This window comes from Anolis sagrei, chromosome 13, assembly GCF_037176765.1.
Source record: "Anolis sagrei isolate rAnoSag1 chromosome 13, rAnoSag1.mat, whole genome shotgun sequence".
Classification (NCBI taxonomy): Eukaryota; Metazoa; Chordata; class Lepidosauria; order Squamata; family Dactyloidae; genus Anolis; species Anolis sagrei.
Window position 1 is genome coordinate 10,474,495 of NC_090033.1, and position 13,105 is coordinate 10,487,599.

Consider the following 13,105-nt stretch of genomic DNA (forward strand, 5'->3'; position numbering starts at 1 on the left):
TGGTCACTCCGGTGTGTGACGAAGTGGACAACACAAGGTGTGACATCTGCCAGTTTCGCCCACCTCGTTCATAAGTACAGTGCAACCTTGACTTAAGGGCGTCCCAACTTAAGAGTGTTTTGCGCTATGAGCCATTGCTCTGCTATACGAGCTGGGTTTTGAGTTAAGAGCAGTCACTCAGCCTGGGTTTCTCTGATATACAAACAGCGTTTGAGTTAAGAGCTGTCGTTCAGCCCAGGTTTCACTTTTACATATGAGCAACATTTTTAATTTAGTTGAGCCCAGTTTCACATTGATATACGAACAGTGTTTTGAGTTAAGAGTAGTTGCTTAGCCTGGTTTTTGCTTTGATATAAGACTAGCATTTTTAGTTAAGAGATGTTGCTCGGCCCATGTTTCGCTTTGATATAAAAGCAGTGTTTCGTGTAAACTGGGTGTCACTTGTCCCGGGCTCGCTTTGACATGCAAGAAGTGTTTTGAGTTAAGAGCCCTCGCTCAGCCCAGGTTTCACTCTGACATATGAGCAGTGTTTTAAGTAAACAGTTGTTACTTGGCCCGATTTCACTTTGACATACAAACAGTGCTTTGAGTTAAGAGCCCTCGCTCAGCCCAGATTTCACTCTGATATATGAGTAGTGTTTTGAGTAAGCAGCTGTTACTTGGCCTGATTTCACTTTGATATACAAACAGCATTTTGAGTTAAGAGTCATTGCTCAGTCCCGTTTCACTTTGACATACAAGCAACATTTTGTATTAAGAGCCACTGCTCAGCCCGGATTTCACTGTCACATGAGCAGCATTTTGAGTTAAGCGCCATTGCTTGTATTGTCGAAGGCTTTCATGGCCGGAATCACTGGGTTGTTGCCGGTTTTGTTCTAGAGGCATTCTCTCCTGACGTTTCACCTGCATCCCACCCTGGTCATTCCACAGATAAACCCATTTTCCTAGTTCCAACAGACCTCACAACCTCTGAGGATGCTTGCCATAGATGCAGGCGAAACGTCAGGAGAGAATGCCTCTAGAACATGGCCATGTGGCCTGAAAAAACCTACAACAACTCGCCATTGCTTGGCTCGGGTTTCCTTTGGCATATGAGCAGCGTATTGAGGAGACTGGATTTTGCCTCTATATACGACCAATGATTTAAGAGCCATCACTTGGCCTGGATATCTCTTTCACATAAGAGCAACATTCTGAGTTAAGAGGTGTTTCTCAACTCGTTTGCTTTGGTATATGAGCAGCATTTGAGTTAAGCGCTAGCACCAGAGGAAGAGCTAGCACCAGAGTACAAGGCTTTAAAGTTTCAAGGGAGCTGCCTCTGTGCCTTATGCCTCTGAGCCTTGTGCTCTTGTCTTGAACCCCAGGGGTGAGTCTAATTACTTTTTAAGTCTTGAAAAGGTAATAGGGCTTCAATATATCTGGATCTGACCACAAGCTTGAACCCAGAGGTGTGTTTTTTGAGATCTTTGGGCCTGATTTTCGAGTTTCGCTTTGGTATATGAGCAGCATTTTGAGTTAAGTGAGTTTCGCTTTGGTATATGAGAAGATTTTGAGTTAACCGAGTTTTGCTTTGGTATATGAGCAGCATTTTGAGTTAAGAGCTAGCACCAGAGGAAGAGCTAGCACCAGAGTGCAGGACTTTAAAGCTCCAAGGGAGCTGCCTCTGGGCCTTGTGTCTCTGTGCTTTATGCCTCCGAGCCTTGTGCTCTTGTCTTGAACCCCAGGGCTGAGTCTAACGACTTTTTAAGCCTTGAAAAGGTAATAGGGCTTCAATATATCTGGATCTGCCCACAAGCTTAAACCCAGAGGTGTGTTTTTTGAGATCTTTGGGCCTGATTTTTGAGTTTCGCTTTGGTATATGAGCAGCATTTTGAGTTAAGTGAGTTGTGCTTTGGTATATGAGCAGCATTTTGAGTTAAGCGAGTTTTGTTTGGTATATGAGCAGCATTTTGAGTTAAGAGCTAGCACCAGAGGAAGAGCTAGCACCAGAGTAGAGAGTTTAAAGCTTCAAGGGAGCTGCCTCCGGGCCTTGTGTCTCTGTGTCTTATGCCTCCAAGCTTTGTGCTCTTGTCTTGAATCCCAGGACTGAGTCTAATGACTTTTTAAGCCTTGAAAAGGTAATAGGGCATCAATATATCTGGATCTGACCGCAAGCTTAAACCCAGAGGTGTGTTTTTTGAGATCATTGGGTCTGATTTTTGAGTTTCGCTTTGATATATGAGCAGAATTTTGAGTTAAGAGCTAGCACCAGAGGAAGAGCTAGCACCAGAATCGAGAGCTTTAAAGCTTCAGTGGAGCTGCCTCCGGGCCTTGTGTCTCTGTGCCTTATGCCTCCGGGCCTTGTGCTCTCGCCTTGAGTTAAGAGCTAGCACCAGAGGAAGAGCTAGCACCAGAGTAGAGAGTTTAAAGCTTCAAGGGAGCTGCCTCCGGGCCTTGTGTCTCTGTGTCTTATGCCTCCAAGCTTTGTGCTCTTGTCTTGAATCCCAGGACTGAGTCTAATGACTTTTTAAGCCTTGAAAAGGTAATAGGGCATCAATATATCTGGATCTGACCGCAAGCTTAAACCCAGAGGTGCATTTTTTGAGATCTTTGGGCCTGATTTTTTAGTTTCGCTTTGATATATGAGCAGAATTTTGAGTTAAGAGCTAGCATGAGAGGAAGAGCTAGCGCCGGAATAGAGAGCTTTAAAGCTTCAAGGGAGCTGCCTCCGGGCCTTATGCTCTCGCCTTGAATCTGGATCTGACCGTAAGCTTAAACCCAGAGGTGTGTTTTTTGAGATCTTTGGGCCTGATTTTTGAGTTTCGCTTTGATATATGTGCAGCATTTTGAGTTAAGAGCTAGCACTGGAGGAAGAGCTAGCACCAGAGTAGAGAGCTTTAAAGCTTCAAGGGAGCTGCCTCCGAGCCTTGTGTCTCTGTGCCTTATGCCTCCGGGCATTATGCTCTCGCCTTGAATCTGGATCTGACTGCAAGTTTAAACCCAGAGTTGTCTTTTTTGAGATCTGTAGGCCTGATTTTTGAGTTTTGCTTTGATATATGAGCAGAATTTTGAGTTAAGAGCTAGCACGAGAGGAAGAGCTAGCACCAGAGTAGAGAGCTTTAAAGCTTCAAGGGAGCTGCCTCCGGGCCTTGTGCTCTTGCCTTGAATCTGGATCTGACTACAAGTTTAAACCCAGAGTTGTGTTTTTTGAGATCTGTAGGCCTGATTTTTTAGTTTCGCTTTGATATATGAGCAGAATTTTGAGTTAAGTGCTAGCACCAGAGGAAGAGCTAGCACCAGAATAGAGAGCTTTAAAGCTTCAAGGGAGCTGCCTCCGGGCTTTGTGCTCTCGCCTTGAATCTGGATCTGACTGCAAGCTTAAACCCAGAGGTGTGTTTTTTGAGATCTTTGGGCCTGATTTTTGAGTTTCACTTTGATATATGAGCAGAATTTTGAGTTAAGAGCTAGCACCAGAGGAAGAGCTAGCACCAGAATAGAGAGCTTTAAAGCTTCAAGGGAGCTGCCTCCGGGCTTTGTGCTCTCGCCTTGAATCTGGATCTGACCGCAAGCTTAAACCCAGAGGTGTGTTTTTTGAGATCTTTGGGCCTGATTTTTGAGTTTCGCTTTGATATATGAGCAGAATTTTGAGTTAAGAGCTAGCACCAGAGGAAGAGCTAGCACCAGAGTAGAGAGCTTCGAACCCCAGGGTTGAGTCTAATGGCTTTTTAAGCCTTGAAAAGGTAATAGGGCTTCTATATATTTGGATGTGTTTTTTGAGATCTTTGGGCCTGATTTTCCTATTGTTGTCGCCGTTTTGAGTGGTAGCAAAACAAACCCATTAAAATGCAGCGCGGGTCCTCGATCGGCCCATCTGCCAGGTCGAGATTGGCACCCGTTCCGGGTATTTACGGCCGAACAAACCAGAATGGGAGCAAATTTCCCCCTCGTTTCCAAATTGACGCACTCTCCTCCTCCCGCCGTTGTCCGAAACCATATTTCGCCTCATTTGGGGAAGAGAATGCTTTCTACGGAGCGTTCCCTCGGTATAAAAGGTAACCGGAAACGGCGGAGGAACGAAATGCAAACAGGGGGAAAAACTGGACCGAAATTAACGAGCATTTTATGAACTATTGAGCCACTTTTGCCGAGTTCTCGAGATCGTATCGAACGGTGCCTCTCCCTCGGCGGAAGTGGCTTTTTCTCCGACCCAGGTGCGGTTTGCGCCCGGCTGTTTGCATATCTGTCATGGAAGATTAAAAGCGGTTATTGCGGATCTGTCAAAGGCATCTCCCGGCGCCTCCGTTATATGACTTTGACGCCGAGCCAGCATCCGATTAATCCTTCATCGCGAGGCGGAGACGGCAGCGAGGAAAAGGGATGGGCCCTTTGGAGGTGCCAACCAGGGGCGGCGCAACCATTACGCAAAGTAAGCACTTGCAGTAGAGTTAGTATTGCCCAGGGGCGCTCTTGGGGGAAAATAGACCTTGACATATGTGAGTTGTAGTATGGGATGTATAGTTCACCTACAATCAAAGAGCAGAAGGAGAGAAGGAAGGAAAGAGAAAAGGAAGGAAAGAGAAAAGGAAGGAAAGAAAGGTTCAGAGAAAGAAAAAGGGGGAAGGAAGGAGAGAAAGAAAGAGGGGGGGGGAAGGAAGGAAAGAGAGAAGGAAAGAAGGATGGAACTAAAGAACAAAGGAAGGAAGAGGTAAAAAAAGGAAGAAGAGAAAGGGGCAGAGAAAGAAAAAGGGGGAAGGAAAGAAGGAAAGAGGGAGGGAGGGAAGGAAGGAAGGAGAGAAAGAGGGAGGGAAGGAAAGAGAGAAGGAAGGAAGGATGGAACTAAAGAGCAAAGGAAGGAAGGAAGGAAGGAAGGAAGGAAGGAAGGAAGGAAGGAAAGGTGTAGAGAAAGAAGAAAGGAGAAAAAGTGGGAGAGAATGAAAAAGGGGGAAGGAAGGAAGGAAGGAAGGAAGGAAGGAAGGAAGGAAGGAAAGGAAGAAGGAAAGATAGAGGGAGGGAGGGAAGGAAAGAGAGAAGGAAGGAAGGATGGAACCAAAGAGCGAAGGAAGGAAGGAAAGAAAGGGGTAGAGAAGGAAGAAAGGAGACAAAGTGGAAGAGAACAAAAAAGGAGAAAGGAGAGAGAGAGAGAAAGAAAGGAGAGAGAGAAAGAAAGAAAGGAGAGGAAGAGGGAGCGAAGGAAGGAAAGAGAGAAGGATGGAACTAAGGAACAAAGGAAGGAAGGAAGGAAGGAAGGAAGGAAGGAAGGAAGGAAGGAAGGAAGGGAAGAAGGAAAGATAGAGGGAGGGAGGGAGGGAAGGAAAGAGAGAAGGAAGGAAGGATGGAACCAAAGAGCGAAGGAAGGAAGGAAAGAAAGGGGTAGAGAAGGAAGAAAGGAGACAAAGTGGAAGAGAACAAAAAAGGAGAAAGGAGAGAGAGAAAGAAAGAAAGGAGAGAGAGAAAGAAAGAAAGGAGAGGAAGAGGGAGCGAAGGAAGGAAAGAGAGAAGGATGGAACTAAGGAACAAAGGAAGGAAGGAAGGAAGGAAGGAAGGAAGGAAGGGAAGAAGGAAAGATAGAGGGAGGGAGGGAAGGAAAGAAAGAGAGAAGGAAGGAAGGATGGAACCAAAGAGCGAAGGAAGGAAGGAAAGAAAGGGGTAGAGAAGGAAGAAAGGAGACAAAGTGGGAGAGAATGAAAAAGGAGAAAGGAGAGAGAGAAAGAAAGAAAGGAGAGAGAGAAAGAAAGAAAGGAGAGGAAGAGGGAGCGAAGGAAGGAAAGAGAGAAGGATGGAACTAAAGAACAAAGGAAGGAAGGAAGGAAGGAAGGAAGGAAGGAAGGAAGGAAGGAAGGAAGGAGGTAAAAAGGAAGAAGAGAAAGGGGCAGAGAAAGAAAAAGGGGGAAGGAAGGCAGGAAGGAGGGAGGGAAGGAAGGAAAGGAAGAAGGAGAGGAAGAGGGAGAGAAGGAAGGAAAGAGAGAAGGAAGGAAGGAACCAAAGAGCAAAGGAAGGAAGGAAAGAAAGGGATAGAGAAAGAAGAAAGGAGAGAAAGGTTCAGAGAAAGAAAAAGGGAGGGAAGGAAAGAGAGAAGGAAAGAAGGATGGAACTAAAGAACAAAGGAAGGAAGGAAGGAAAGAGGTAAAAAAGGGAAGAAGAGAAAGGGGCAGAGAAACAGAAAATATATATCAGTGATTGGTTGGGTGGAGGGGCAAAATACTGTTTGCTTATCGTTGATAATTACCTAGGGACACCTCTGGTGCCAATGATAAATCTTCGGAATGCAAACAAACATATAAAGAGGGAGGGAAGCCATATGGATGAACTGATTCCAGGTTTGCAGTACTCTCACACACCTCCACAGACCAGGGAACACTGCCCAAACAGACGGTGCCTCCAGGCAACAACAGCCAGGCTACCTCTATGGAGATACCATCTCCGATACACTTTGCAAACTTCATGGCTACTTGAATGCTATCCAAGCTTGCTCATTGCAAGTGTGAATGTTGCAGTCCACACCTCCCAGAGTGTGACTCCAGCTACCTCTATGGAGATACCATCTCTGATTGACTTTGCAAACTTCATGGCTACTCCAATGCTAATGCAAGCTTGCTCATTGCATGTGTGAATGTTGCAATCCACACCTCCCAAACAGAGTGTGACTCCAGGCAACAACAGACAGGTTACCTCTATGGAGATACCATCTCTGATTGGCTTTGCAAACTTCATCGCTACTCCAATGCTAATGCAAGCTTGCTCATTGCATGTGTGAATGTTGCAATCCACACCTCCCAAACTGTGTGTGACTCCAGGCAACAAGAGCCAGGCTACCTCTATGTAAATAGCCTCCCTGATTGACTTTGCAAACTTCACAACTACTCCAATGCTATCCAAGCTTGCTCATTGCAAGTGTGAATGTTGCAATCCACACTTCCCAAACTGTGTGTGACTCCAGGCAACAACAGACAGGTTACCTCTATGGAGATACCATCTCTGATTGACTTTGCAAACTTCATGGCTACTTGAATGCTATCCAAGCTTGCTCATTGCAAGTGTGAATGTTGCAATCCACATCTCCCAGAGTGTGACTCTAGGCAACAACAACCAGGCTACCTCTATGGAGATACCATCTCCAATTGACTTTGCAAACTTCATGGCTACTCCAATACTATCCAAGCTTGCTCATTCACAGCTACTCCAATGCTATCCAAGTGTGACTCCAGCTACCTCTATGGAGGTACCATCACTGATGGACTTTGCAAACTTCATCTCTACTCCAATGCTATCCAAGCTTGCTCATTGCAAGTGTGAATGTCGCAATCCACACCTCCCAAACAGAGTGCGACTCCAGCTACCCCTATGGAGGTACCATCTCTGATTGACTTTGCAAACTTCATGGCTACTCCAATGCGAATTGAAGCATGCTCATGGCAACATTACCAGTTGCTTTAAACAGACAAGGGTTTTTTCTCCCGCCCTGGACGTTATTCCACAGATGTGTGTGTGTGTGTATGTATGCACGTACACACACACACACTTGCTTCACTGCCAACAGAATCTTGGATGATGTCATTAGCCACTGATGGAGGCAAATCGTCAGGAGAGAATGCTACTTGGACATATTGGCCAGACAGCCTGGAAAACTCTTGCTGCGCTGCCAACGGAATCTCAGAAGATGGCATTAGGCACTGATGGAGGAGAAACGTCAGGAGAGAGTGCTGCAGTGAGTCTGGAAAACTCATCGCAGTGTAGATGGCAAGCCAGCACTTGAAAAGACAAGGCGATAGGAGAGGGAAGGAGGCAACTCTTCCCACGTTGGTAATAAAGACACTCATTTCCCGCCCCCCCCCCCCCTTGCTCTCTACTCAGTGCTAATATAGAGATCCAAGCAGGGATTTCCAGAGAGGCTTTTCAATTTTAATCCGCTCATTCTTCAAAGGGCTTTAGTCCCGGCTTCTTTCGTATTTTTCATTCCTCGTCTTATCACGCAGCGTTGAGTTCCAGGCGATAAGCCCAGACAACAGGGAGAGGCGCATATTCCCCTTTATCCAGGCAACGATTCCCCGCGAAGTAAATACGAAAGGCTTAAACCTAAGATGTCTAAGATCTTCCGGGGAGGCCCTCCTTTCGCTCCCATGTGGTTGGTGGGGATGGACGAGAGGGCCTTCTCGGTGGTGGCCCCCCTGCCTCTTGAACGCCCTCCCAAGGGAAATAAGACAGTCCCCACTTCACATTTGGGCATATTGAGTATCCGTGCCAAGTTTAGTCCAGATCCATCATTGCTCGAGTCCATAGTGCTCTCTGGATGGAGGTGAACTACAACTCCAAAACTCAAGGTCAATGCCCACCAAACCCTTCCAGTATATTCTGATGGTGGTGGGAGTTCTGTGTGCCAAGTTTGGTTCATTTCCATCATTGGTGGAGTTCGGACTGCTCTTTGTTTGTAGGTGAACTATAAATCCCAGCAACTACAACTCCCAAACGTTGAGATCTATTTCCCTCAAACTCTACAAATGTTCATATTTGGGTATATTGAATATACCAAGTTTGGTCCAGATCCATCATTGTTCGAGTCCACAGTGCTGGATGTAGGTGAACTACAACTCCCAAACTCAAGGTCAATGCCAACCAAACCCTTCCCGTATGTTGTGATGGTCATGGGAGTTGTGTGTGCCAAGTTTGGTTCATTTCCATCATTGGTGTAGTTCGGACTGCTCTTTGATTGTAGGTGAACTATAAATCCCAGCAACTACAACTCCCAAATGTTGAGATCTATTTTCCCCAATGCAGAGTTTGGGGAAAGATGGAGAAGTATACCAAGTTTGGTTCATTTCCATCATTGGTGGAGTTCAGAATGCTCTTTGATTGTAGGTGAACTATAAATCCCAGCAACTACAACTCCCAAATGTTGAGATCTATTTTCCCCAATGTAGAGCTTGGGGAAAGATGGAGAAGTATACCAAGTTTGGTCCAGACCCAAGTTTGGTTCATTTCCATCATTGGTGGTGTTCAGAATGCTCTTTGATTGTAGGTGAACTATAAATCCCAGTAACTACAACTCCCAAATGTTGAGATTTTCCCCAATGTAGAGTTTGGGGGAAGATGGAGAAGTATACCAAGTTTGGTCCAGACCCAAGCTTGGTTCATTTCCATCATTGGTGGAGTCCAGAATGCTCTTTGATTGTAGGTGAACTATAAATCCCAGCAACAACTCCCAAATGTTGAGATCTATTTTCCCCATTGTAGAGTTTGGGGAAAGATGGAGAAGTATACCAAGTTTGGTCCAGACCCAAGCTTGGTTCATTTCCATCATTGGTGGAGTCCACAATGCTCTTTGATTGTAGGTGAACTATAAATCCCAGCAACTGCAGATCTCAAATGATAAAATAAATTTGTGAATAAGGAGTAGGGAGGGGGCTTCCTTTCTGCCACCCTTGAAACTGGGACTCAGAGCAATGGGTTCAAATTGAACATGAGAGACCGTAAGAGCTGTTCAGCAGTGGAACTCTCTGCCTCGGGAGTCCGGTGGAAGCTTTGCAACAGAGGCAGGTTGGCTATCTGTGCGGAAAGAGCCAATTTTTAATCTACCCAGCTTTCAGTCGACTTTGGTTACTCACCTCCGGCGTCCGCTGTGGATTTTAGTCCGAACTTTAAACCTTGACAGTTTACGTGGTTTGTGGGTTGCTCTTCTTGGATAATGGTCTGATTGTACATGCGTATAATAGACCAAGGGTTGTTTTTCTCCCTTTTTTTCACACTGCCGAAATCCGGGCCAGGGGACCGCAATGTGTGCGGATGCGGGCAGGTCGCCATGGCAACAGATGCAGCGGGTGCTCTTCGCGATGCTCTGGCGGCGGCCGTTCTGTTCGACAAGGTCTCCCTTCGGTGCCGAATGAGGCCTTCGGGATGGAAGAGAAGCAGGTTCTTTACTGCGTCCGGTTACGTCTGGATTCCCTTCCCGCGGGACCCAAGGCGCCCATTAAAAGCATCGTTCCCAAAGTTGGAAGTCCAAAAGTAAACATTCACCTGGAGGGAAAACAGGTGAGATCAATGGGGATGGAAGCAGAAAATAGAGAAGGAAGAAGGGGAAGAGATCGAGGAGAAAAAGGAAGGAAAGGGAGAAGGAGGGGAAGAGATGGAGGAGAAGGAAAGGGAGGGAAGACAAGAAAAAAGGAAGACATGAAGGAGGAGAAGCAAGGGAAGAGGAGGGAGGAAGAAAAGAGAAAGATGGACAAGAAAAGGAAGGGGAAGGAAGAGAAAAAGACAGGAAGAGGTAAAGATGAAGAGATGAAGGAGAAAAGGAAGAGGGGGAAGAAACAGAAGAGAAAGATGGAGAAAGAAAGAGAGGGAAGACATGAAGGAGGAGAAGCAAGGGAAGAGGATGAAGAAAAGAGAAAGATGGAGAAGAAAAGGAAGAGGGGGCTGGAGAAAAGGCGGGGGAAGGGATGAAGGAGGAGGAGAAAAGGAAGAGGGGGAAGAAAAAGAAGAGAAAGCTGGAGAAGGAAAAGGAGGGAAGACAAGATAAAGGGAAGACACGAAGGAGGAGAAGCAAGGGAAGAGGAAGGAGGAAGAAAACAGGAAGAGGGGGCTGGAGAAAAGGAAGAGGAAGGGATGAAGGAGGAGTGGAAAAAGACAGGAAGAGGTAAAGATGAAGGAGGAAGTGGGAAGAGATGAAGGAGAAGGAGAAAAGGAAGAGGGGTAAGAAAAGAGAAAGATGGAGAAGGAAAAGGGAAGACAAGAAAAAAGGAAGACATGAAGGAGTTGAAGCAAAGTAAGAGGAAGGAGGAAGAGAAGAGAAAGATGGAGAAGAAAAGAAAGAGGGGGCTGGAGAAAAGGAAGGGATGGAGGAGAAGGAGAAAAGATGGGAAGAGAAAGATGGAGAAGGAAAGGGAGGGAAGACATGAAAAAGGAGATGCAAAGGAAGAGGAGGAAGGAAGAAAAGAGAAAGATGGAGAAGAAAAGGAAGAGGGGGCTGGAGAAAAGGAGGGGGAAGGGATGAAGGAGGAGGAGAAAAGGAAGAGGGGGAAGAAAAAGAAGAGAAAGATGGAGAAGGAAAGGGAGGGAAGACATGAAAAAGGAAGACATGAAGGAGAAGAAGCAAGGGAATAGGAGGGAGGAAGAAAAGAGAAAGATGGAGGAGAAAAAGGGATGAAGGGGAGAAGGAAATGTGAGGGGAGGAGAAAGAGGGGAAGAAGTGAGGGGAAGAGAAGAGGAAAGAGGAAGGAGTGAGGAGAAAGGAACAAGTGAGGACGAAGTGGGAAGGGAGGAGGAGAAAGCAAGGAAGGGGGGAGCAGAAGCAAGAGGAGAAGAGGTGAAGAGAAGAGGAGGATGGAGAGGGAGTGAAAGAGGAGGGGAAGAAGTGAGGAGAATAGGAGAAGGAAGGACAGGAGGAAGAGAGGGGCAAAGGAAAGGGGAGAAAAGGAGGGAGGAGAGGGATGGAGAATGAGCGATGGGAACAGGTGAAAGGGAGAAGCAGAAAAGAGAAGGCGAGAGGAGATTGACAAGGAGTGAGAAGAAGAAGGAGTGAAGAGAAGAAGGGAACAAGTGAGGACAAAGTGGGAAGGGAGGAGGAGAAAGCAGGGAAGAAGGGAGCAGAAGGAAGAGGGGAAGAGGAGGATGGAGGGAAAGAGGAGGGGAAGGAGTGAGAAGAATAGGAGAAAGAAGGAGAGGAGGAAGAGAGGGGCAAAGGAAAGGGGAGAAAAGAAAGGAGATAAATGAAGAATGAGAGATTGGAACAGGTGAAAGGGAGAAGTGGAAAGGAGGAGAAGGCGAGAGACTTACAAGGAGTGAGGAGAAGAAGGGAACAAGTGTGGAGAAAGCGGGAAGGGAGAAGGAGAAAGCAGGGAAGAAGGGAGCCAAAGAAGAGGGAAAGAGGTGAAGAGAAGAGAGTGATGGAGAGGGAGGGAAAGGAGTTAAGAGAATAGGAGAAGGAAGGAGAGGAGGAAGAGAGGGGCAAAGGAAAGGGGAGAAAAGAAGGGAGGAGAAAAAGAAAAGAAGGGAAGGAGGAGAGAAACGGAGAAGAAGGAGTGAAGATAAGTAGGGAACAAGTGATAACACAGTGGGAAGGGAGGAGGAAGGGAAAGCAGGGAAGAAGGGAGAAGAAGGAAGAGGGGAAGAGGAGGAGGACAGAGAGGGAGGGGAAGAGGAGGGGAAGGAGTGAGGCGAATAGGAGAAGGAAGGAGAGGAGGAGGAGAAGCGCAAAGAAAAAGGAAGAATAGGAGTGAGGAGAAAAAGAAAAGAAGGGGATGTGGAGAATGAGACATGGGAACCGGTGAAAGGGAGAAGTGGAAAGGAGGAGAAGGCAAGACGGGATTGACAAGGAGTGAGGAGAAGAAGGAGTGAGGAGAAGGGAACAAGTGAGGAGAAAGGGGAAAGGGAGGAGGAGAAAGCAGGGAAGAAAGGAGCCAAAGGAAGAGGGAAGAGGAGGAGGATGGAGAGAGAGGGGAAGAGGAGGGGAAGGAGCGAGGAGAACAAAAGGAAGGAGAGGAGAGAAATGGAGAATGAAAGATGGGGAACAGGTGAAAGGGAAAAGTGGAAAGGAGGAGAAGGTGAGAGGAGATTGACAAGGAGTGAGGAGAAGACGGGAACAAGTGAGGAGAAAGCAGGGAAGAAGGGAGTCGAAGGAAGAGGTGAAGAGAATAGGAGAAGGAAGGAGAGGAGGAAGAGAGGGGCAAAGGAAAGGGGAGAAAAGGAGGGAGGAGAGAGATGGAGAATGAGAGATGGGAACAGGTGAAAGGGAGAAGTGGAAAGGAGGAGAAGGCGAGAGGAGATTGACGAGGAGTGAAGAGAAGAAGGAGTGAGGAGAAGAAGTGAACAAGGAGGTGAAGAGGAGGAGGATGGAGAGGGAGGGAAAGAGGAGGGGAAGGAGTGAGAAGAATAGGAGAAGGAAGGAGAGGAGGAAGAGAGGGGCAAAGGAAGGGAGGAAAGGAGGGAGGAAAGAAATGGAGTGAGAGATGGGAACAGGTGAAAGGGAGAAGTGGAAAGGAGGAGAAGGCGAGAGGAGATTTACAAGGAATGGGGAGAAGAAAGAGTGAAGAGAAGAAGGGAACAAGTGAGGAGAAAGTGGGAAGGGAGGAGAAGAAAGCAGGGAAGGGAGCAGGAGGAAGAGGGGAAGAGGTGAAGAGAAGAGGAGGATGGAGAGGGA